The sequence below is a fragment of the Oreochromis niloticus genome, linkage group LG5 (assembly GCF_001858045.2).
Source record: "Oreochromis niloticus isolate F11D_XX linkage group LG5, O_niloticus_UMD_NMBU, whole genome shotgun sequence".
NCBI lineage: Eukaryota > Metazoa > Chordata > Actinopteri > Cichliformes > Cichlidae > Oreochromis > Oreochromis niloticus.
The window spans coordinates 36,283,330-36,307,803 of NC_031970.2; the positions used below are offsets into that span (position 1 = coordinate 36,283,330).

Genomic DNA, 24,474 nt, shown 5'->3' on the forward strand with positions numbered 1-24,474 from the left:
GTCACACTGTCAATTAGAAACACCTATTAATCCAGTGCACAAACTTCACTTTCCACATTGCCCATAAAACAAAATGAACAACTTTGAGCTTTATAAGTTAAATGAAGGGAGGATACACTAGTAACAGACTTCTCTCATCATTAGACTCAGTGAGCAAAAACAATTAAGCAGCTGAACAGTCATAATATTGAATTATTACAATCATACAGGGGTGGAAACATTTAATTTACCATTTAAATGCATTTATTTAATTGGTAAATTAAATAAATGTATCTATAACTTGTAACATTTGGATTTGGATGTTAGTACATTGCTGCTTCATATAAATAAAGAAGCTGAATATGTTTTATGGCTGACAGTAAACAGTCTGTACAGACTTTAGAGGACCATTTTAAAGGTGCTCTCCACCACCATCACCCAAGGCACCATGAGAATGGTTGTCTTTTAGAAATATAGCTTTCTGAAATCACCTGTGACTGGTGACACGGTGTAAATGCCATACAGTTATATATAGCTAGCGAACATCTCATCAGCTCAGCGCTTTGGAATTTCCTCTTAAATTTTGAACTTCCTTTCAAGTTCTTTGTCACTTCAGCCAAAGTTGCTCCAGCTTGTCTGATTTCTTTTAGGTGTAGAAATCCCATGAGGCCAGCAATTACAAGAGAATGTGAAATAAACAACAAAGCTTCACATGACAACAACTTTTAAGTGTTTTAATGTATTTTGATTGACTGTTGATCAGCACAAGAAACCACTGAAACATTTTTACAAGAATGACAGAAACTCATTGTCTTCATAAGAACTAATGTATAACATGCATCCATATCAGCAATGTTCTGTCAGATTTTAAAAACAAGACAGTCAGCACCATTGCTGGCTCCTGTCCTCAGAGGGCCAATGTGATTAGTGGCTCTACAGTTATCCTATTAAAGTTTGTCTAATGGGTTAAGTGTTGTGGGTAAATAAACACTCAGCAGATGCTGGAGGTGATCAAGCCTGAACCTTTCCCCATGGAAACCAAGCAAATGGTTTCCAGATTGACTGGTGCTGTTAGGATTTAAGTAAGCAGGGAGGGGTTGACTGAGTGTCATCAAAGGGCCTGTTTTTACAAACACAATCCCCCAAGACATCAAACCTGGACACAACTCCTGACCCCCAGGGGCCCCCAGCTCAGCTGCACCAACAATACCACGACCTACACGGAACCTGGTCCCACTCATAAAGCGGGACACCACAGTGTTTTACCACGCTCTGCCAGCCAGCAACACGACCCCACTGCATTTTCTCTCCTTTCACAGTCTGGAACCGTAAATTCTTCACCCCACCCGCACCCAAACCCCTCACCTCCTGCATCAACTTAAAGGAATGCCATTAAATGTCTGTTGAGGTGATTAAGGTTGTAAAGCTGGTAGGTGGGATGTGTGTCAAGAATGATGCAAAAAGTGTACTTAGTAACAGCTTCTTTTAGGTGATATCACAGGATAATCCTACCGATGTGACATTATCTATATAAATGATCTGCTTCCCTGGCTGATTATGCTACAACAATTCAGCTTGATTGTATAAATAAATTAATTGCAATTTCTTGTCTGTGTAATATTCCGTTTTTAATAATGGCATTAATTGGAGTGAATTCTGCTGTTCTGTGTGTTAGTTAGGTAGTGAGTGAGCGACCTGGATGTCACCCTGAAAACCAAAGTTCTATCATGAATTGAATACCTTGATGGTCCTCGCCCCACCTTTCCCAAATTACTATTTTTGTTTGCCCAGACAGGTTTCAGTAGATACAACTTTTGAGTTTTTATGGAGTTGTTTTTGTGCTAGAACCTGGTTGTTTGAGCTGTTAGTAGACTCTGTTTTAAAACTAACTTTAGTTGGTTAGCTACCTAGTGTTTAGCTAGTGGGGACTGAATGAAAGCACTCATGCAAGTTGCTTGTTGTTCCTTCTTTAGTTTAGGGTTAATCATGTGTTCTTTACATGGAAATCACTGTGCAGGCTCTAAGAAGCAATCTGAAGAGTCTGAGAAGGTCTGATTTTTGCAGTTATGTTACCGTCTATTGATTAATGACACCTGCTGAACATTCCTGCACATGGTACCTTACCTACCCTAAGAGTATGTGTGAATAAGCCATTTTTCCATTGTCAGCACTTATTTTGTATACAATAGAGAGCTCATGAAGCTCAGCATTGACAGCTTTCAACACCCACAGCACACAGCCTTTTTACTATTCTCATAGCGCCTTCAGGTGAAAATAGTTCAACTTTTGGAAAAATACTGCATGTTACACATGTCACTTCCATCTGCATTTCCAAAACAAAACCAGCTGCATATGGATATAGAGCCTAATTATGAAGCTTTTATTTGTGCTGATCAACCCATCATCAGCTAGCACTTGTCTACAGAAACATTTTAGCCCTTTTTCAAAGTCTTGGTTTAGCAGCAAGTTTAAACTGTTGTTTCATGCCAGTTAGAGAAGGCAAAAAAACTCTCTTGCTAAATCCAAAACATGTCTGCCAGAAAATCTTTCCAGTACAAACAGCAACAGAGCAAAAAAAGGTAGAGTGAAGAAGTGAATCTAAGCACAAATGATAAAAGCATGTCTGCTGAAAATCACACTTGCCGTGGGTTTTCTCTGACAGAGTCTGTGGTCTTCTGCCTCCAAGAGGCCAAATAGGGGTATGATAGAGCAAGCCTGTGATTTCTGCTATGAAGGGTCAGGGTGTCATTTGTAAAAATAAAAGGTGTGTGAGTTTCCACCTCACTCCAACTGGTCGCAGCAGATGGCCTGAGCCTGGTTCTGCTGGAGTTTTATTGCTGTTAAAATGGAGTTTTTCCTTCCCACTATTGCCAAGTGCTTCATCTGATTCAGTTCATCTGATTGCCAGGATTTCTCTGTGTCATTGTAGAGTCTTTACCTTACACTATAAAGTGCCTTGTGGTAACTGTTGTTGTGATTTGGTGGTCTGTACATATATATATATGTGTGTATACATATACATATATATATATATATATATATATATATATATACATATATAGATATATATATGTATGTATGTATGTATAAAATGTAATTGAATTAAGCTTTAAATCAAATTTCTGTTTTTATTTACATTTTACACACGATCACAGCTTTCTGCAGTTCTTGAGGTTGTATTTTGACCACTTTAATTCCACTCTACTTTAAGAGAGAGGAATTAAATAAAAATATCTCATGCTTTCTTTAGTTCTACTTTCATGGAGCTTTTTCCCACATTAATAACATCAGCATACCAGACAAGAAATATTCAGTGGTGCTTTAAGAACTGATGTCAACATTCTGAAATGGTATAACATGATAAATAAAAAAGACATACTTAAGCATTTATTTGTCAGTTTCTTGTGTTTTTATCAAATAAAGGAAGCAAGCATTATGCCTTGACAGTTCCCATCATAAATATACACCAACAGGAAAGTGTTATTTCATTTTAAACATAGTTTACACATTTAAATAAAAATAAAGGCGATTCAGGTTTTCCAAGCAGTAAATTCCCTTTTTGCTATACCTCCTGGTGTATGAAGTGGAGTGACGAGAGAACAAGATCTGTCGGCATTAACGCTGTGGTGTCTCCTGTGAGGGAATCTGCTGGGAAAAACTGCAGTCAGATACCTTGACTCATCGGAAACAGCTGCACTGGAGAGAGAAGAGCCTGCTCAGCCAGCTGCAACCTGCTGCAAAGGGACATTTATGTGTGCTTGTGCTTTTGTGTGCATGTGCTTGTGCTTTATTAAAGGGAATACAGCAGAGACTGGTAGGGGTGGCAGAAGGTTAAGAGTATGGAGGAGCCACAGCAACAGCTTTTACTGGAGTTTAATGTTAATGAAAAGAGCATCTCCAGTGTCTTTATAAAAAACTACTGTGAACCTGGAAGAGCTCCAAAGCAATAACAGTGATCTTGTGAAGTCATTGTTCCAATAATGTTGCATTTTGCACAGAAACCAAATGACATACGAGACACAGCAATGTCTCTCTTGTCTCTCACATATGTGAGCTGTCCAAATTGTGTTGTTTTGGCTTTTTTTATTTAAAAATGTAAAGCAGCAGCTTGAAATACACAATATTGAACTAAATTTCATCTTTAACATGATAGAACCAATGTGAGTAGCAGCACACTAAAACCAATATTTTGTCATAAATCAAAAGAAATATCTAGTTTTGATCATTGTACTTTAACTTTAACTTAACATTTCAATAGTTATCTTTATTTTCTTTTGTATCGTATGTGCGAAATGGTGTTTAAAAAGGAATCAATCCTGCAGACAAGAACGATTTACTACTTCTGGTCTTATGGTAATTCTGTGGTTTACTACAAGTGTCTACAGTTCTGTCAGAAACAGGGAGAAATCTTTTTAGTCAAATAATGCAACAGCTCTCTTCTAGTGCTATGAGATCTCTGTTTTTGGTGTGCTATATAATAACAGTTCCATATTAAGGAGTAGCTTCCCTGACCCCCTGCAAATAACAAACAGGTCTCTGGGAATGTGGATGTTAACAGCTTAAAGAATTCTGTATTCTTTATCGTCACAGTACTGACTAATGTAGCTGTTGAAACCATCAGTTAATCCAGACAGTGACTAAGTAATATATTCATCATCCAGCTGTCTCCTTGGATAAAATAGTCAGCACTTCTCATGCGAACAAAGGCTACTGTAAACCCTCTCTCCCAGTATGGAAGCAACAGGATTATCTTTCATTTGACCTTTGGTGTGACCTCCAGATAAGACACAGCCCATCCTCCTCCAACGACTCCACTTTCACACTCACATTTCCCCTCTTTTCTCTCTGATTATCTTACATGCCTCGTGACAGTTTGAGCAACCAAGACAGGTGGGGAGGTGAGTCAGTAAAAGTTCAACAAATATAAGCAGACGCATTTTGCTCACCTCTTGTTTTGAAGATGACATCATTGTTAGAAATTGGTCCCAAGTTCCAGTACCGTCAGACTAATGTGTAAAGAAGCAGTTTTTCCTTGAATTTGAGAGTAGAAGAACTAGGAGTGTCATCATTTCCCATGGGATCCCTCAAGGACCCTAAATAGGCAGAACATCAAATCAACCCCTTGCCATACAGGAATTTGACTCACACGCAGTGATTCCTGTGGAGAATCTCACTGCTGGCTGCAATACCATGCTGAGCTCCAGCCCAGCCGGTTTCCTCCAAAGTCACTTGGGACCTCTGTGCAAAGGCTTCCATGGGTCACCAGAGTTTATCGCACCAGAGTAATCTAAAAGTTGGCTATAAAACCTTCTCTTACAGTACATGATGTAAGCGATATGGCTTCAGATCTGACAAAGGGGGCTATAAAAAGAGCTGTTTTGGCCTTGAGGTCGGTCACCTGCTCAGGACACAGTGGTCATATCTTCCATGTTGATTGGCAAGCAGTTCTGACCTGCAGTGGTGCTCTACTCCTTTGTCTGCAGTGGAATGCATTCTTATGTTTACCAACATGTACTGCACATAGTCTTGTCCAGAGACTAGAAAAGAAACTACAGGGCAATGTACTTGCATTTATGGAGCACTTTTCTTACTGACCATAAAAAAGCTTTCGATTTTTACCACACAACACTTCACTCAATACGCTTCATCTAGCTCTTATCAGCCACTTTTGAACCACACAAATTAACCTAAAGCGCTATCTTTGAACTGTGGGAGAACATGCAAGCTATACACAAATGGTGTCAGGATTTTAACCAGGAACTTTCTTTTTGCAAGTAAACAGTGCTCACCACTGTACACCATGACTCACAGTTAAATGAGAAATATTTTTATTTTGCTAGATTTGTTTGCAATGAGTTTTTCCATTGTGTCAATCATTTTGCTTTCTATATAAATAAGGCCAGCAAGCCATCCAAATCCAAAAATTCAAAATGTCATGAAGCCGAGAAGGGAAAGTCAAATCTTTCAGTGTGAAAAGAAATATTTTTCATACATGGGCGTTTTTACCATGGCCATGATGTAAGATTCATTATTTTGCCCAGTCGTGGCTTACAAATGACAAATTATAGAGCAGAATTCTTTTGTTTTTCAGTTTTAAATTTGGATTTGGAATTTTGAAATTTTGGTGCTTTATGAATTCACCAGTTGATATGGATGTCTATATGGGTATGTGGTCTGTGTGTAAACATATATACATAAATAACTTGAATATGTGTTTTAAATGGTAGCCATCAGGTCTCATAATAGCCATCTCCAGTCTGTGGTCTACTGAGATACATACTTGCATTTCCCTTGGGAAGTTGGCGGCCCCAGGACAGCTCTGTCTCGTCTAAACCAAGAGCCCAGTTCTCACGACACCTGACCCAGAGCACATCCTGTGACCATACTGCAGTGTTTTGCTGTATGATCTATGAAGGAAGGGTAAATATTATACATCATCACTGGCACTTCTGACAAACATTGTGGATTCCTGAATGCAGCTCTTAATCCTCATGATAAGCATACAGGCCTAACACTTCCATCTGTGTGGAGGCCAGCATGTGGCTGTGTAGTGTTTATGTGTTTTTCCTCCCTCTGCTGGTCATTAGAAGAAGAACAACTCTGAAATTGTCATTTTCTTTTTAGGTTTATGTATGCTGTCTCTCAGGGTTCACATCATCTAAAGGACATAAGCCACAAAAATTCGACTAAACCAGCAGCAGATGTTCAGACTGAGACATTATCAACCTGTGTGAGTGGATCAGAGACAGTGGAAGGAATAAATGCCAGTGGTTGGAAGACAAGACATATTTCTGTTACTTATTTCTGTATTCTTTACAAAATGTGACATGAACAAACGTTTATTTGTCTGCAGAACTTTGTAATGATATAGATTAAAAAATCTAAAAGTGCAAAATCATTTCTTAGTTCAACTGCATCTATGAGGTATTCCTTATGTAATCTGTCAAAAGGGTCCATGTGAAAAATAACTGGTTCTGTTTGTCAGGAAGTTTAGAATTAGGAAACATTAAATGTCAGGATACAGTTCCATTTCTAATGGTCAACAAATAAATGTGTTTAACAATGCCAGGTAAAGAGTAAATATTATTTATTATTACAATTAAACATGCTTATTTATGTATTACATGGCTTTTTTTTTTTAGCAAAATTTATTTTTTTTAGGGTTTCTTTTCAGCACTGTAGCGAGGCTGACAAATAGTAGAAGCTCTGCTGAGCAAAACATTCCTTTAACTTTAACCTGTAATGACTTTTAACCATTAGAAAAAAATACTCACAAACAATCAATATATAGCTACTTTCTGTACCACTGATATTTATTTCAACTCTTTCTCTCTGAGTTAAATTCAGTGAAAAAACCTTCAACGTGTCCATTAGACCCCATTCTTATAAGTCTCCTCAAAGATGTCCTATCATTAGTTAATCAAACTTAATTATCAATTAATCTATCTCTATTACTGGGCTACTTACCACAGGTGGCAGTAGTTAAAACATTACTAAAAAAAAGGCCATCACTTGATCCAGCTGCAGGTATTACAGGTACTGCACGGCAGTGGTTTGAGTCATATCTATCTAATAGACTCCAATTTGTTCATGTAAATGGTGAGTCTTCTTAACAGACTAAGACTAATTATGGAGTTCCACAGGGTTCAGTGCTAGGACCAGTTCTGTTTACATTATACATGCTTCCCTTAATATCAGAAGGCATAGCATACTTTTTTTTCACTGCTATACAACCGATACCTAGCTTTATCTATCTGTGAAGCCAGATGTCAGACACCAAGAAGTTAAACAGAAGAAATGTCTTAAAGACCTGGATGACTTTTAATTTTATGCTTACTTTGGATGGCATTACCTTGGCCTCCTGTAACACTGTCCCAAGAATTACCTGAAAAGCCTTCAGTTGATCAAAAATGCTGCAGCAAGAGTACTGACAGGGACTAGAAAGAGAGAGCATATTTCTCTCATACTTGCTTCCCTTCATTGGCTCACTTTTAAATCCAGAATTTAATTTAAAATCCTTCTCCTCACATACAGGGTCTTAAATAATCCCCATCTTATCTTAATGATGTGATAGTACTATATCATCCCAATAGAGCACTTCATTCTGAGACTGCAGGCTTACTTGTGTTTTACTAGGGTATTTTAAAGGTAGAATGGGAGGCCTTTAGCTTTCAGGCCCTCTTCTGCTTTTAAGGTTATGCTTAAAGCTTTCCTTTTTGACAAAGAACATAGTTAGGGCTGGATCAGGTGACCCTGAATCCTCAGCAATAGGCTTAGGCTCTTGAGGGTCCTCCCATGATGTACTTAATAACTAAGTGTTTCTTAGTTATTAATTATCTCTGTCTCTCTTTTATCCTGTCTTCCTCACCCTCCAATCACCTCCAACTGGTTGTGGCAGATGGCTGCCCTTCCCTGAGCCTGGTTGGGTTTAAAGGGAGTTTTTTCCTCCCCATTGATGCCAAGTGTAACCCACATCAGATTTGTGGGTTGTGCTGCTGCATAAGGTTGGAGGTGTAATTTTTCCTCCCCACCACAAGGAGGCGAGTATGCCCTGAGATGACTTTCTGTTAGTCAACATTTCCTGTGGTGAAAGCCATTACTCACGAGGCAACCACCAAATTAGCTGAAAGATCCTGGTAAGAAAAGCTAAAATAAAAGTTAAATTCGCAATTTATCTTCACATACTAGCTGTTAACAGATGGCTATTTATTAGGATCTGAAATCTGTGAAATACGGCCGTGGGAAGCTGCGTCAGCCGGGCGAGCTATCTCACCACGAGCTCCGATTGGTTTTTGACCAGGACCGGATCAATTGAGATCTGAACCCTGTGGGTTCAGTGGCGAGCCAATCCAAGAGAGTGACTGTAGACGGACCAGAGTACGGTGTGGCCAGCCGTGGGATCCATCTTCAGCGAACCTCAGGACTATCACTACATCCCTTGACACAGATAAGACTGACACTTTAAAAAATCTACCCGGGTAGTGTTAGAACCAGTGGACAGAAACACACACACACACAAGGAACTCTAATTTCTCTTTCCAAAGAGAAGTGGACTGAACAACAGGAGCGAAAGCTCTTTAATTGAAACTCTTTGGAGAATTTCCTCAAAGAGGATGTTTGGTTTTGATTTTATTTTTGAGTTCTGTAATGTGCGTTTGTGCACTGTAGGAAGCCGGCTTTAGACAGGCAGGGTTTGTACACTTTACAACTTTTCAATACAGTTTCTATTTAAATCATATCTTATCTATCATTGTGTGGTTCTTTCTCTGCTGATCTTTTCAAGGCTCCATAGTCTTACCTAGAACTTTCTGATACTGGTCCAAAGTTGTCGAGACAATAATTTAATACCTATCTCATATTATTTAATTGTAATACCTGTTACAAAAGTGGCGAGCCAGCCAGGAGCCTAGTTAAGTGTCAGCAGTGAAACATATCTTAAGTTTGTGGAATTGTATGAAAAAAAGTTGTTTAAATGTTTTAGAGTCATTGCCAAAGATGGAGTTCATAGCTAACTCAGGTATCAAAGTCCCAAATGCAGTGATTGTGAGTGGGTTGCTTGGATCGCCAGAAGATGAGGAGATTATAGACTTTCTGAAGAAATATGGTTCTTTTAGGCTTGTTCCAGTAACTGATGCTGAATCAGAGTTTTATAAAAACCTGATTATTGAGTATCAAGATGGTGCCGCCATTGAAGCCTTATCTCCTCTTTTGCCTTACACACATGAACTCAAAGAAAACCCAAGTGTCAGGTATCTCGTTCAAGCTTTGGCTAGCATTTACACTACAAAGGTTGGCTGCAATGTTACCAAAACCTACCTCAATGAGATAAAGAAATTGGCAAAATTAAGTGGGAAAGACTACGAAGAAGTGCTGAGAGACATGATGTCAGAGATCAGTGAGGCAATTGGAACAGACAGCATTGATGAGGCATCTGTAGCCAAACCGTTCGACACATCTCTTGAAACATTTGAAACCTCAGATCACCAGATGTTCAGATGTCCCTCCTTGATGGATTCCGGTCAAGATTGCCCCGAACCAAAGCCACCCACCATCCTGAGGAAAAGCCTACCCATCAGGGAGAGTGACCCGCACCCACCAGAAGTTCAAAAGGTCATCGTTGAACACATTGTAAGGAAAAGTGACAGTAACACATATCCACATTTTCCCATCAAGCTTCATCCTTTTTCAGGCAAAACCCCAAGGCCCAGTAATGAGACTGACTACGACACATGGCGATCACATGCTGAGCTTCTCAGGAAAGATTCCACTCTGTCCAATCTTCAGAAGTCTCGGAAAATGGTTGAGAGCTTGCTCTCCCCTGCAGCAGATATTGTCAAAAGGCTAAGTCCTGAAGCTACCCCTGAAACTTACCTTCAACTGCTGGATGCAGCCTTTGGAACTGTTGAAGATGGCAAGGAACTTTTCGCCCAGTTTATGAACACTCTTCAGGATCCTGGTGAAAAGGCTTCGTCCTACCTCTGCCGCCTCCAGGCTGTTCTAAACCTTGCTGTTAAGAGGGGAGGAATTGCTGCTGAAGAAGCAGACAAATATATTCTCAAGCAATTCTGCCGCGGTTGTTGGGACAACATCTTGCTCTCTGACCTCAACCTAGAAGAAAAGAAAAGTCACCCTCCAGCATTTGCAGAGCTCCTGTTACAGATCCGTACTGAAGAGGATAGACATGCAGCCAAAGTCACATGCATGAAGAAGCACCTCGGCTCAAATCGACAGCGGGCCGTTACTAGCTCGCAAAGCACATGTGCCTGCAGCCAGCAAGTAGTGATCCCACCCGAGTCCAACACATTGGCGGAACTCAAACAGCAGGTCGCATCTCTCCAGAGCCAGCTTACCGCACTGATGTCAAAGAAACCCCAAAAGACCTCGAAACCCAAGGGGAGCGCTGAGCACACATCCAGCCGACCAGTACCACCTAAACTTAACCCTAGAGCACCAAGCTGGAAGCCATCCAACCCAAAACAGAACGCAAGGCCAAAGGCCTGGTATTGTTTCAAGTGTGGTCAGGATGGCCATATTTCCTCAACTTGCACTAACGAACCAAACCCCACCTTCGTTGATGAAAAAAGGAGTCAGTTAAGAGAAAAGCAGCGTCTTTGGGATGCAACAGACCATCTAACTCCCAATGAAAATTTTTAGATGTAGCCTCTGTTGTAGGGCAAACTGAGGCTGAAGCAGCTCACCAGCGCCCTGTTAATAAAGACGCTGCACCTAAATTAAGTGCTGCTTTGAACCAGTGTAATGTCAGGAAACACCTTTCGAAGGTTTCCCCAAAACTGATAGGTACAAAGAGTACATGCCAAGTGATGATCCAAGATAAACAGTTTAACTGTCTGATGGACACAGGTTCACAAGTGACTACGGTTACCAAGTCCTTCTTTGATCAACATCTGTTTGAAACACAGATAGAGCCACTGTATGATCTATTGGAAGTTGAAGGTGCCAATGGGTTACCCGTACATTATTTGGGCTACATTAAAATCACCATCACCTTCCCAAAACAATTCCTGGGGAAGGAGTGTGATGTCCCAACCTTGGCCTTAGTGGTCCCAGACAGTGGAACATCTGGCTTTCATGTACTGATTGGTACTAACACCCTTGATGTGGCATATAACATGCACAAAGAGAAAGGTCCAGTGATCCACCACACCTCAGCAGATGGCTACAAGACTGTGCTGAAAGTATTACAGTATTACATGAACAATGAACAATGTCATGACAGTAACACTGGAGTGGTGAGGATGCATGGGAAAGAAAAGAAGGTTGTTCCAGCTGGAGAAACTGTTGTTTTAGAGGGAACTGTAGCAGTCAAGGGATTCCAGTCGGAGAAGTGTGCCATCGTGGAGTACCCTACATCATCTCTGCCTGGAGGACTTCTAGTAAAGACCTGCCTCCTCAACATACCGACCAGATCCCCATGCAGGCTACCAGTTGTGATTTCTAATGCGTCTGAGCACGACATCACTATTCCGGCCAAGAGCGTGATAGCTGAGCTCAATGCAATCCAGGCTATTCTACCGCACAAACAGAGTGCGACGGAGGGTCAGGAGCCAACCAAGCTACCTGGATCCAAGTCCCCTGATCAACCTGAGCTGGTCTTTGACTTTGGGGAATCTCAAATTTCCCCGGAGTGGAGAGACAGGATTGTGGAAAAGCTGAATGGCATGCCTGAAGTCTTTGCCATGAATGATATTGACTTTGGGAGGACAGATAAAGTAAAGCATCACATCAAGCTGTCTGACCAAACACCATTCAAGCACAGGGCCCGGCCAATCCACCCAAACGATGTGGAAGCCGTCAGAAAACATCTTCAAGAACTTCTTGATGCTGGAGTGATTCGTGAGAGCGAGTCTCCATTTTCATCTCCCCTTGTTGTGGTCAGGAAGAAAAATGGTCAAGTTCGCCTCTGTATTGATTACAGGAAGTTGAACCTGCAGACAGTGAAGGACGCGTACGCACTCCCAAGGATGGACGACACTTTTGCAGCACTCTCTGGTTCCAGGTGGTTCAGTGTTCTCGACCTCAAGTCTGGTTATTACCAGATTGAGGTTGATGAAGCTGATAAGCCCAAGACTGCCTTTGTCTGCCCGCTTGGTTTCTGGGAGTTTAATCGCATGCCTCAAGGAGTGACGAACGCCCCAAGTACCTTTCAGAGGCTGATGGAAAGGTGCATGGGCGACATGAACCTGAAGGAGGTTGTAGTTTTTCTGGATGACCTCATAGTCTTTTCAAAGACTTTAGAGGAACACGAAGCCAGACTCATCAAGGTTCTCAACCGGTTGAAGGAGTACGGGCTGAAGCTGTCTCCAGAAAAATGCAAGTTCTTCCAGTCTTCGGTTCGTTATCTGGGACATGTGGTGTCGGAGCGGGGAGTGGAAACAGACCCAGAGAAGATAGCAGCGTTAAAGACCTGGCCAGTTTCTCAACACCTAAAAGAGCTGAGAGCCTTCCTGGGATTCTGCAGGTACTATAGGAAGTTCATCGGAGGCTATTCAAACATAGTAAAGCCTCTGAATGATCTGACATCGGGGTACCCACCTGTTCAGAAGCATTCCAAGTCAAAAGACAAGAGTGGCCAGTACTACCACCCAAAAGAACCATTTCTGGACCGTTGGACATCTGCCTGCCAGCAGGCCTTTGAAATGATTATAGACAAACTGACAACATCCCCAGTTCTAGCCTTTGCAGATCCCACGTTGCCCTACATCCTGCACACGGATGCAAGCTCCACCGGCCTCGGAGCGGCCTTGTATCAGGAGCAGGAGGGGCAGCTGCGTGTTGTTGCCTACGCTAGCAGAGGGCTGTCACGTAGTGAATCCCGCTACCCGGCACACAAGCTCAAGTTCCTGGCATTGAAGTGGTCTGTGACGGAGAAGTTCAGTGACTATTTGTATGGCAATCAGTTTACGGTGGTCACTGACAGCAATCCTCTCACTTACATACTTACTTCTGCCAAGCTCGATGCAACCAGCTATAGGTGGCTGGCTGCACTCTCCACCTTCTCTTTTAAGCTCCAGTACCGCCCTGGGAAACAAAATGGAGATGCTGACGTGTTGTCAAGACGCCCTCACGGCAATCTGCGTGACGACCTACCATCTCAGAAAGAGTGGGACAGGATACATCGTTTCACTCAACATCACCTATCTGACCCAGGAGACATTGGAGTGGTTAATCCAGAAGTCGTTCAAGCCATTTGTGAGAGACAACTTATCTATTGCGCCGACAATGCAATGGTCTGTGATGGTAGTATCTCCCTGGTTGAAAGCCTGGCCATTTCTGCAGATGCAGTGCCTGACAGCTTTGGACATGAGGACGGGCTTGGAGGACTACCCATCATCCCAAACCTTTCAGAAGAGGACCTCAGAGACAAGCAACGAGCTGATCAATGCATTAAGCATGTCATTTCCCAGATTGAGCATGGAGTGAAACCACCACCTAGTCTAAGAACCGAGCTTCCAGATCTGCCTCTCTTGTCGAGAGAATTGAACAAGTTTGAGCTCCGAAATGGCATCCTCTATAGAACACGCCTAGAAGGGGGACACCCACAATATCAGTTAGTCTTGCCTGAGGAACTTCGAGACGTGGTTCTGAGAAGCCTGCACGACGACATGGGTCACATGGGAAAGGAACGCACAGTGGATCTAGTCAGAGCTAGATTCTACTGGCCAAGAATGGCTTCGGACATCGAGAAGAAAATAAGAACGTGTACCAGGTGTGTGTGCAGGAAAGCTCTACCTGAGAGAGCTGCACCACTGGTGAATATAACGACGACGCGACCACTCGAATTAGTATGCATGGACTTTTTGTCTGTTGAACCGGACAGAAGCAACACAAAGGACATCCTCGTGATCACTGATCACTTCACCAAGTATGCTGTAGCTGGACCGACACAAAATCAAAAGGCTCGAACAGTTGCAAAGTGGTTGTGGGACAATTTCATCATCCATTATGGATTCCCAGAGAAACTGCACAGTGACCAAGGTCCTGATTTTGAGTCGCGGTTGATCAAGGAACTCTGTCAGATTGCGGGCATCCGTAAAACGCGAACAACACCATACCACCCAAGGGGCAACCCGGTGGAACGCTTCAACCGCACTCTATTAGACATGCTTGGCACTCTGGGAAGTCAAGAAAAATCCCACTGGAAGGACTTTGTAAAGCCGTTGGTCCACGCGTACAACTGTACCAGGAGTGAGGTGACTGGGTTCACACCATATGAACTAATGTTTGGACGCCAGCCAAGGTTGCCTGTCGACCTCACATTTGGGTTGCCAGTGAAAGAACAGCGACACAAGTCACATTCCCAATACGTACAGGACCTTAAGTCTCGTCTTGAGCAGAGCTACGAAGTTGCCACAAGGACTGCTGTCAAGGTAGCTGAGAGGAATAAGATTCGGTTTGATAAGCGAGTGAGTCCTTCTGCTTTAGGCGTTGGCGACAGAGTACTCGTCAGAAACATGCGTATTCAAGGAAAGCACAAGCTCGCTGATAAGTGGGAGTCCACAGTCCATGTGGTACTAAAGAAAGCTGGAGACCTCCCAGTCTATACAGTCAGACCAGAGAACGGCGAGGGTCCCAAGCGCACACTGCATCGCGACCTCTTACTCCCATGCGGATTTCTTGCTGCACCAACGGAGGAGCGTGCTCAGCCCAAACGAGCTAGAAAGCCTAGGACACGTCAGAATACTCCCAACAGCACAACGGCGCTTGACCAGTCTTCAGATGAGGACGACATGGGGCGACCGTGGCTCACGGGGTTGGGAAGCGCACCTGTAACTGGAAGGTCGCCGGTTCGATCCCTGGCCTTTCTGTCCTGGTCGTTGTGTCCTTGGGCGAGACACTTTACCCTACCGCCTACTGGTGTTGGCCAGAGGGGCCGATGGCGCGATATGGCAGCCTCGCCTCTGTCAGTCTGCCCCAGGGCAGCTGTGGCTACAACCGTAGCTGCCTCCACCAGTGTATGAATGTGAGCGTGAATGAATAATGGCATTGTAAAGCGCTTTGGGTGCCTTGAAAAGCGCTATATAAATCCAATCCATTATTATTATTATTATTATTGTTCCCATTGCTTGGTTCGAAATACAACCACTCTCTGAGACGACTGGGGGTGCTGCAACGCAAAATGCCCCAAGAGACCTAGGTTCTAGTCACAGCAAGAATAACCTGACATCAATCTCCGCCGAGTCAACGGATGTTCCAGAAGTTGCCAATGTTATGCCTGATGTCACATCAATTTACCATGAAACAGATCAATGTGGCGATGAGCAGACTCCAGATGATGGTCAGACCTCACCTCCTGCTGCGGACGTACCAGCACCTGAACTCCATGAATCTGTGGGGGAAGCCAAGATGGATGATAGTGCATCCACTGAATCTGAGGGACAAAGGATGCCGCTGGATGGCAGTTCAGGAGAAGAGGAGTTGCTCAATGAGGTCAAGGACTTAAGTGAGGACCAACCTAAAGAAATCCCAGTCCTCCCGGACAGGTTGGAGAATGTGATGAATGATCCTGGAACTGGAGGACAGGAGGAGGGTGGTGAAGTAGAGGAACGTGCTGACACTGATATCCATGTCAGGAGGTCTGAGCGGGATCGTCAACCACCAATGAGGCTCGACTACACTGAATTGGGGAAACCAATTGTCACCGTGGTAAAGTCTTTCTTCCAAGGGTTGACTGATGTGTGGAATGACATGGTAAATGAAGGTGAAGCACCTGCTTCTCCTCTTGCCTTTCCCCCCAAGAAACATTTGTGTGAACCTTGTCATGCACAGGGACGTGCAAGAGTTCAGGAGGGGAGAGTGTAACCCACATCAGATTTGTGGGTTGTGCTGCTGCATAAGGTTGGAGGTGTAATTTTCCCTCCCCACCACTAGGAGGCGAGTATGCCCTGAGATGACTTTCTGTTAGTCAACATTTCCTGTTGTGAAAGCCATTACTCACGAGGCAACCACCAAATTAGCTGAAAGATCCTGGTAAGAAAAGCTAAAATAAAAGTTAAATTCGCAATTTATCTTCACATACTAGCTGTTAACAGATGGCTATTTATTAGGATCTGAAATCTGTGAAATACGGCCGTGGGAAGCTGCGTCAGCCGGGCGAGCTATCTCACCACGAGCTCCGATTGGTTTTTGACCAGGACCGGATCAATTGAGATCTGAACCCTGTGGGTTCAGTGGCGAGCCAATCCCAAGAGAGTGACTGTAGACGGACCAGAGTACGGTGTGGCCAGCCGTGGGATCCATCTTCAGCGAACCTCAGGACTATCACTACATCCCTTGACACAGATAAGACTGACACTTTAAAAAATCTACCCGGGTAGTGTTAGAACCAGTGGACAGAAACACACACACACACAAGGAACTCTAATTTCTCTTTCCAAAGAGAAGTGGACTGAACAACAGGAGCGAAAGCTCTTTAATTGAAACTCTTTGGAGAATTTCCTCAAAGAGGATGTTTGGTTTTGATTTTATTTTTGAGTTCTGTAATGTGCGTTTGTGCACTGTAGGAAGCCGGCTTTAGACAGGCAGGGTTTGTACACTTTACAACTTTTCAATACAGTTTCTATTTAAATCATATCTTATCTATCATTGTGTGGTTCCTTCTCTGCTGATCTTTTCAAGGCTCCATAGTCTTACCTAGAACTTTCTGATACTGGTCCAAAGTTGTCGAGACAATAATTTAATACCTATCTCATATTATTTAATTGTAATACCTGTTACACAAGTGCTTGCTCTTAGGGAGTTATCTTTCTCTGTATTATTGTAGGGTCTTTACCATGCAATATAAAGTGCACAGAGGCAACTGTTGTTGTAATTGGGTGCTATATAAATTGAATTGAATTGAACTGACTGCTGTACTGTGCCTGGATACAGTATGCAAAGTTCTCCAGACTGTGGGTAAACTTACTTCACTAGCTGATATGACAACAGACTCTTTGGCACTTTATGATCTGACTATTACTCTGTTTGAACTCAGTAGTTCAAATAGAACTTCAAATAACTGACTTATGTCAATTATTGACATAAGTGAGGCCGTTTGCTGGCATAATGTCAGCTTGTACGGTAAGTGGTTAAGCAGGTATACTCTTAAATGGCACAATGTTGGACCTGCAGAGTTCAAATGAACATGTTGTCACAGTTCTGGGTCACTTGACCCAGCATTTTCGGTTTCTTGTACTGTGGTATTTATCTGTATAATGGTCTATGTTCTGATTCTTTAGTTATCCTGTTTTGAATATTATATTCTATGTTTCAGTTTATTCTGGTTCAGGGTTTTGTTCTCAGGTTTTGTGTTCTTGTGTTTAATGTAGGTTTAGTTCAGTGTCAAGTCAGCATACTTGTGAATTGTTTCTTGTTTCCTGTTTTATTATGTAGGTCCGTGTCTCATGTGAGTGTATTCAGTTTTCCTTCCCCTGTCTCATCTTGTCAATTACTTCCAGCTGTGTTCCCCACCTGTGTGTAATTAGTGTGAATGCTTGAAAAGCATTCACAGTATTGTTCTTCGAATCTTTATTATTAGTGTGAATGCTTGAAAAGCATTCACAGTATTGTTCTTCTACATCTTTCTTATTAGTGTGAATGCTTGAAAAGCATTCACAGTATTGTTCTTCTGTTTCTTTATTATTTTCTTTTCCGTACGTTTTTTGGCATCTAACTCCTTCAAAACCGTTCAACTTAGAAAAACCATTCAAACACCGTCAGATTCCTCTTCTTTTGGACATGACTACTTCTATTTTTCTCATTTTTAATATTTACATTTTTAAAATTATTCAACTTTTTTCAACAAAAATTTCCCATGTATTTCAATAGGGAGACCCTTCAAATTCTCCTTCAACTCACTCCTCTTTCAACTCTAACTACTTCCACATACGTTGACACAGAGCCACCATTCAAACTTTAAAACGAAGCCAAGACATTGAACTATTCAACTTGTATTTATCTTTTCAATATCTATTAAACTTTTTCTTCAGTTCCAGTTTAAGTTTCATCCCTTTTTTTCAGACGTTTCAGAGTTTATAATGGGTGTGTATGGGACGGAATGTTGCCGCTAGAGTGAGACAGCTCAACTGCTAGAGTGAGAGGAGGGGGGGAATTAATCTTAAAATCTTTTCTTAAAACTGCTGCTGTGTCCGCAGCGTTTGCTCTACAGGTATGATTTTACCCTCAAAACGTAGCCATCGCTGTCCTCTTTCATCCAATGTGTTTATTATTGTACTACGTGTTATGGTTCTTTCATAAATGTCACCAATGCACAGCCTCCTCCCTCCAACTCTTCCATAGACTCTAATATTAAAATGGCTCAGAAGGTTTGTCTGAAATTCAGAAGTACAGGCTGTCTTTACACTGTCACCACGTCCATATAATAAGCTCCACAGGCATGAAAACTGAGAATTTGGTAGACTGGACATTGCTGCCGCTCACGGTGAAAGAATTTTGTCAATACGACATGTACTTTTCATTTGGGAGCGATTTGTTTCGGGCTGACTTTTCTGTTCATTTTAAGCAGCAAAAGTGAGGTGCATGTCTGTGTGTGTGTGTGTATGGAGCATTGACTGTAGAAAACATGGACGACGCAACAGCTCCCCAAAAATGAAGCCAAAACGTCTCTATCGCCCCCTGGTGTCTGGCTGCAGTATAGGTCATAAACCCCGCCTCCTCCATGTTAGCGGATGGGACTGGGGTCAGACTAAAATAAATTTATTCTCCTCAGATAATTTTTTTCCAAAGATTCTTTCTTTTGTTATCAATAGTTCTCATCATGCTGATTGATGTCCAAGGGGTCTCCTTTCCCATAAGTTTGATTCTAATTCATACCGCGGTGATGTTAAATTGGGGTGAAACGTCATCATAGCAGCTTTGACTGACAGCTGCAGTCACGGAGAAACTTGCGTATCTCTGTTCTGGAATAGCAGATAGAGTGTAGGCTCTGAGAGGCGGGCCAGCGTTTACGCTACAAAAACACGACCGAGTGTTTTAACCTGACAGCCTGAGGTGCTCTTCAGTAAACTGGACTACCCGACAGAAGGACCCGAGGCCCCGCTGCACATTTTCGGTAAGTTAAACGTGTTTGTAAGCTAATCCGTAACTACCGTCCTTAGCTAGGTCCTGAGACCTAGCTAGCTAAAATGAGCACTCGGCTGTCAGGGTTCGTTTAGCTAATCTGTGCAGGTGAATGAATTTACTAAAGAAATCAAGAGAAACGCCCCGGGCTACTCAGTCACTAATTACTGTTACTGCACTTTTATTACAAGTATTATACTGTAAAAGCAACAGGCTGCACCCTGCTGCAGCTCCTGTGCAGAACTGATTATTAAATATGTGCAAACAACAGCATGTTTTCAGTCTCTTGCCACATCTGTAAAGACAGTAACATCTTTTTTAAAAGCTTGTACTTCAGTAACTCCTCATTAATCAGGAACTATGGATTAAAGTACTGTAGTGTACTGTAATACTGAAAAAATGTAAGAGAAGAACTTCAGATCCTGAGTGTGTGAGGACAGAAGAATCAGCTTTATTTCAATTTTGAGGGATAAAATTTATATCTGAGTTTGATGGTTCTGTTCTCTTTGTGATTACAGGAGCTGCCCTCAGATTCAGACCTCAGCACCACCCAGTGACCGCAGACAGATCATCCAACATGTTCATATGTTAACTGCAAAATGAACTGATGAAAACAGTACAAAGGTTAAAGTACCACATGTGCTGTCAGTGAAAGCTGCAGCTGTTTTATTCCATCCATCCCATCCATCTTCATCCGCTTTATCCGAGGCCGGGTCGCGGGGGCAGCAGCCTAAGCAGAGAAGCCCAGACCTCCCTCTCCCCAGCCACCTCCTCCAGCTTATCCGGGGGAACACCAAGGCGTTCCCAGGCCAGCCGAGAGACATAATCTCTCCAGCGTATCCTGGGTCTGCCCCGGGGCCTCCTCCCGGTGGGGCATGCCCGGAACACCTCACCCAGGAGGCGCCCAGGAGGCATCCTTGTCAGATGCCCGAACCACCTCAACTGGCTCCTTTCGATGTGGAGGAGCAGCGGCTCTACTCTGAGCCCCTCCCGGATGGCCGAACCTCTCACCCTATCTCTAAGGGAGAGGCCAGCCACCCTTCGGAGGAAGCTCATTTCTGCCGCTTGTATCCGCGATCTCGTTCTTTCGGTCACTACCCACAGCTCGTGGCCATAGGTGAGGGTAGGGACGTAGATCGACCGGTAAATTGAGAGCTTCGCTTTTACACTCAGCTCCCTCTTCACCACCATCACTGCAGCCGCAGCACCAATCCGTCTGTCGATCTCCGGCTCCCTTCTCCCATCACTCGCGAACAAGACCCCGAGATACTTGAACTCCTCCACTTGGGGCAGGAACTCATCCCCGACCCGGAGTGGGCACTCCACCCTTTTCCGGCTGAGAACCATGGCCTCAGATTTGGAGGTGCTGATCCTCATTCCCGCTGCTTCACACTCGGCTGCGAACCGTTCCAGTGCGAGCTGGAGGCCTTCACCTGATGAAGCCAACAGAACCACATCATCCGCAAAAAGCAGAGATGAGATTCTGAGGCCACCGAAGCAAAAGCCCTCCGCCACTTGGCTGCGCCTAGAAATCCTGTCCATAAAAATTATGAACAGAACCGGTGACAAAGGGCAGCCCTGGCGGAGCCCATCACCCACTGGGAACGAGTCCGACTTATTGCCGGCAATGCGATATTGATAAAGTTAAAGACAAAAAAACAAAAGGTTTAATCACTCATGTAACTGTGTCACTATATATCAGCATTAACAGGACCTCAGTTTGTATCTCAGACCTGCACAGCTTCCGTTTTAAACACTTGATGTACTCAGCTGCATGAAGAGCATATGAGATTTTCTCTAACACAATTAAATAAAACCTGATGAAGGTCAAAGGTCATCACTTGTATGTTGAACTACAAACTTGTCATCTGGAATTCTTTCACAGTTTTTTGCAGATAGTATGTTATTTACCATAAAGTGATGCAGAGTTATTCATACCAGAGTAACCAGAGAGGATCATATATTTTTAAATATATAACTTACAGGACTGAATATAATATCTTTATGTAAAAGTCTGGAGCCTCTGGGGAGTATCCGAGTATTTATAACATTACACAAACCAAAGGTCTCCATCACAGTGTTCATGAAATGCTGGGTTTATCCATCTCCTGGGGCGGGCCTACGGAGGAGTGCTGAAGATTTCCCTGTGAGGGAGCTGCTGGTGAAGATCATGAGTCCTGCTTGATCAATGCGATGAGCTTCAGTCTTCCTGGTGTTTCTTAAATGAAGCCTCTCTCAGTGGGTCAACAGAACATCTGGCACAGGACAGCTGTGATGAAAGAAAGGGAAGAAGTTTCTCCAAACCTCTGGACCCAGGAAACCCAGCTTGGTCCTGGTGGTCTCCCTCACTAGTTTCTCTCCAGGGTGAATGTAGCTGTTGATATAATATGGACTCTATTATTAAATGAAAAGAACAAATTAGACTACACTACTGAAACGTTCTGCTGATGTTTTTAAAGTTTCCATGTTACCAGGCTGTAGAGGGCTCTGAAGATTTAAACAGTTTTAGACCCATTACACTCACAGTCTTATGTTAAAATCTCAAAGGACAGCATTATATGTTTGATATTAACAGTAACTCTGGGCCTCTGTAGAGTGTGCAGATGATCTCATCGCTGTCTAAAAATGGATAAAAACAAACATAAGAAGTGCTGAATCCTTCAATAACACAGACTATTAGAGTAGCAGGTGTGTAGCATCGCTAACTAGCTAGCAACAAGCCTCCAACACAGTGCGTATGCTAGCGGCTAATCTAGCAAACGAATTAACAACAGAGTGATTTTAGAACTATAAGATGATAAGCTGTGTGTCTTTTTTTTATAAAGGTGACATGGTTGTATTTACCTTAATTAAACGAGTCGTCAGTAGCTGTAAACCAGCAAAAGAACTGGAGCAGCCGGGCTACGTAAAAAGTGTAGGGGGGGTGTTTGCGGTCACGTCCAGCGGGTGTGTGGGCGGGAGCGTTACACAGTCGCTCCACCTCAAGTCACTACTGCGCAGACTCTGGGCGTTTCTCAATATGCGTACTTGTGCGTACTTGCGTTCTCGTGTACTCGTGATACGTCATCAGTCGGAGACCAAGTACTGTTCCAATTCGAAGTACGCATCAAGCCGAGAACGCGAAAAAGTCCCGGATGTGTTCTCGCTCCGCCCGTTTTATCGAGCATGCATCGGTGTGGACTTGGTACAGCTAAATATCCCAGAATGCATTTCGTCCAAAACTCAACAGCGGACTCCCGGCACATCGTTTTCAACCCCCCCGCTCGCGGTCTTCTCACTACTCAGGTTAAAGAAACCCCAGCAGCTGTCTATAGTATTGAGTGTCCACTAAAATAGAAATAAAAGCGTTCTAACATCTCACCTGCTTGTTTTTATTAAGGTATGTACACGTATGTACATGTACACTATTTTTATTAATAGAGGTTTCACTACTGAGGTTAAAACTGATATATAAGTCACTTAGATCACTTCTAAATGTTAATGTCTGTGAAGGTTCTCAGTCATCCAGGTCATCGTAGTCAAAGGAGTTTGCAAAGAAAAGCGTCTGGACTTCTTTGAGTTGCTTGAAGACGTTTCACCTCTCATCCGAGAAGCTTCTTCAGTTCTAAGGTCAAATGGCCGAGAGTCCCAGATTTAAACCCAGTGGGAGTATCCCCCCAAGGAGGGACAAAGGACCCCCTGGTGATCCTCTAATCACATGAGCCAAGGTGTGAAAGCGGGTGTGGGTCCCAATCAGCCAGGGTTTCAGGTGAGCTCATTGTGAAACCTGGCCCCACCCTATCATGTGATTTCCTGAGGTCAGATGGCCCAGGATGTGAGTGGGCGTTAAGGCATCTGGGGAGGGAACTCAAAACTGGATTATAGATGGCAGACAGTTGATGTCGTAAACCACCGCCTCTGTTCAAAGATGGTCGCTCACAGTGGACATAGATGGCCTCTTTCACTCCTCTTTCAAACCATCTGTCCTCTCTGTCCAAAATGTGAACATTGGCATCCTTGAAAGAGTGACCTTTATCCTTAAGATGCAGATGGACTGCTGAGTCTTGTCCCGTGGAGGTGGCTCTTCTATGTTGTGCCATGCGCTTGTGAAGTGGCTGTTTGGTCTCTCCGATGTAGAGGTCTGGGCATTCCTCGCTGCACTGTACAGCATACACCACGTTGTTCAGTCTGTGTTTTGGAGTTTTGTCTTTCGGGTGAACCAGTTTCTGTCTGAGTGTTAATGTTTGGTTTATTTCAGTGTTTTATTTGTTCCTGAGTAAACCGGTTTGGCTGTGATTAAAGTTAAGCTTCATAACATGTTACTCACAGTTAAATTAAGAGGGGACGGCAGTAAAAACTCCGGACCTGTGACATCATCACGTACGCAGGTGTTCCAATTGTACATATTGCGAGTCCATGCTCACGTTCTCGGTGGGTACGTACTCCCGTGCGTTCTCGGCGAGTACGTACTCACCGAGAACGCGAGTACGTACTCGCGTACTTGAGAATTGAGAAACGGCCGCTGGCTCCAAATTTGCAAGATGGCAGCCTCCACAAGCGGGATATTTTGGCTTCATTTTTGCACCATGGGAGGAGGCGGGGTCGCATCGTCCATGTTTTCTACAGTCAATGGTATGGAGCCATTGGGTGCAGTCACTATAGCAACCAGGCTTACACCTGCCTGCCTAACGAGCTCTCTCTCTCTCACTGTGCCAAGATTCATCTTAAACACTTCTCTTTCAACTGCTGCTGTGTCCACAGTGTTTGCTCTACAGCCATCATTTTACCCTCAAAACGTCGCCATCATTCTTCTCTTTCCAGCACCGTGTCTTTCAAAGCTCAGAGATGTAAACCTTGTAAACTGTGTGGATCCAAGTGGAGGGATCACATTTTAGTCATTCAGTGATTCAAAGAATATGAACTTTTAATATTCATTCAGAT

General features: G+C 43.2%; 1 long non-coding RNA gene across 1 annotated transcript; it reads left to right on the forward strand.

The window, feature by feature from the left end:
- The first annotated feature begins 16,229 nt into the window (after positions 1-16,229).
- LOC112847010 (uncharacterized) lies at positions 16,230-17,070 on the forward strand. The gene is made up of 2 exons (XR_003220280.1): positions 16,230-16,467; positions 16,545-17,070. It is a non-coding gene; the product is annotated as an uncharacterized LOC112847010 (long non-coding RNA).
- Positions 17,071-24,474: the final 7,404 nt, after the last annotated feature.